Raw genomic sequence first — 2,181 nt, 5'->3', positions numbered from 1 at the left:
ACATTCCAGCTGGGTGTGCTGTTATTGTCGTTGTTGTTGTTGTTGTTGTTGTTGTTGTTGTTGTTGTTGCTGTTGTTGTTGTTGTTGTTGATGTCGTTTTTATTAATGTTGTTGTTGTTGGTGGTTGTTTTCTTAAATTGCTGTACAAGATGCTAGTATTAACTAAGCTATGTTGAGCGCGAAATAGCACTCAAAATGCTACAAGTTGGACGGACTATTGGCGCGTAGAGAGGTGCGGACGCTTCCATGGTTCCATCCTACCAATTTAAAAAAACCTGAAAGGCAAGTTCCACGTCACTGGAGTTACCCTGAGAGACTTAGATCAGGTAGACCACGGGTCACTACTGTCAGAGAAGACAGACAGAATATATTCTGCTCCAGCGTGTTCGAGATCGCTTTCTCACAACGACCAGCTCTGCACGCCGATTTCATAATGACACTGTAAGAGTTATCAGAGACAGAGACAGAACGATACGACGACGTTAAAACATGTTCGAACTTCTATCAAGACGGCCCAATAATGGTCAACGTTTGCCACCTTCACAACGACAATTACGCTTGAACTGGGCAAATCATCACTTTCGGTAACTTTTATTCCACTGGGATGGTTTTGCTTGAGTTGCATAAACGGCGGCGCGAGAGTTTGAAGACGTCAAGGAGAGAGACTAGCAGGCTGCTGCATGCATGAAATACACAGATTGGTTAGGGGCAGTGTGATAGTGTGGAACTGAATATCTTCCACCTACAGAACCCAACTGAACATTTTCAAGCTACGGTCAACGCAAACGAGTATCACATCTATTCTCAGGACGAATGTGATTCCCGTCATTCAATTTCAAACCCAAAGACGTATAAAAACGCCCCAGCAAGACAATCCTCGCCCACACGTTGCTTAGACCACCAAGAGATCTTTAACGTGCGCAACTTGCACAAGGGCCATCCGAAATGTTTCGCCCTTGTCCGAGCAGGCTAGATGTAGATCTTGCCTACTAGAAGATCAGGGGTGTGGCTGAAAGACAGCACTGAGAAGGAGCCTAGGAGTAGCAGTAGAAAGGCTGCTGAAAGAGTCAGGAGCCCAGAGGAGGAGGCAAAGGAGGTGAAGGGGTGGGGACAGAAAGAGGAGACGAAAGTAGACGACAGATCATTGCTAGATGAGCAAGAAAGAAGGTGAGAGGAGACAATTTTTAGAGAAGAACACTTTTCGGTCGCTTCCCGGATTCGAACCCGCGACCTTTGAATGAGAGGCCAGCACCTTAACCTCTAGGCCTCGAGAGCCCCTCATTATCACTTAGACGTTACCTCAGAATTACAAAGTTTTATACGGCATTCTCGGCTGTTTTGAGTTATTAAGACTATGAGGTCAGAAACCAAAATTTCTATCTGTTCTATTAAAACTGTAGGATTTTTCGGTGAAAAAATGGTGAAATGGTATGTGTTTAACGCCCTTATCAAGACTATTAGGTTATTTAAGAGGCGGCGGGACCTCCTAGTTTAACGTCCATCTCCGATAGGACCGGGGATTTTTCGGAGTCGTTCTATAAATGATATTCAAAGAATTACTTTGTTCTGTCAGTATACTGGACGATCTTTTTTTTAGAACTACAAAGCTCTATCTGCAAGAGAAGATTTCTGTCTCGACGCCATTTTCTGATGGAGATGGAGATCTGATCGAGTTTGCTCCAAAAAAAATCTAAAAAGTAAATGTGATACAGGGAATAAATGGAAAGAAGCACCCACTAAGCTGATAAAAAAAAGACTTTTATTGTATATTCTATTTTAGTAATTGTTCATGATTTTGGTTAATAAGGATATGTGAGAACAGTATGATAGAAATCAGTCAGTGACCGTAAGGGAATTAGATAAGTTGTAATTGGCATGTGAGACATGTACGTGAACAGCATTTGAACTTTCTCATCCCGGATTGTTGGCACCTGTTGACCTGTCCTGGTTTCGAGACTGACTTTCATTTATTGTCTAAGTTTGCAGCCACACAAGAGATGTCGCTTATAAAGAAAGAAAAACAGATTTTGGATTTAGGCAATGGAAATTTGGTGGTAAGAAAAAACACATTATTTGATTATAAAGTGTACCCTTCCCATTTACCACTTTCATTCTCTCTGTCTCTCTCTCTCTCTGTCTCTCTCTCTCTCTCTCTCTCTGTCTCTGTCCGTCTGTCTGTCT

Source organism: Aplysia californica, unplaced genomic scaffold (genome assembly GCF_000002075.1).
Source record: "Aplysia californica isolate F4 #8 unplaced genomic scaffold, AplCal3.0 scaffold00676, whole genome shotgun sequence".
In the NCBI taxonomy this organism is placed as follows: domain Eukaryota; kingdom Metazoa; phylum Mollusca; class Gastropoda; order Aplysiida; family Aplysiidae; genus Aplysia; species Aplysia californica.
Note: the sequence above shows the minus strand (reverse complement) of the source record.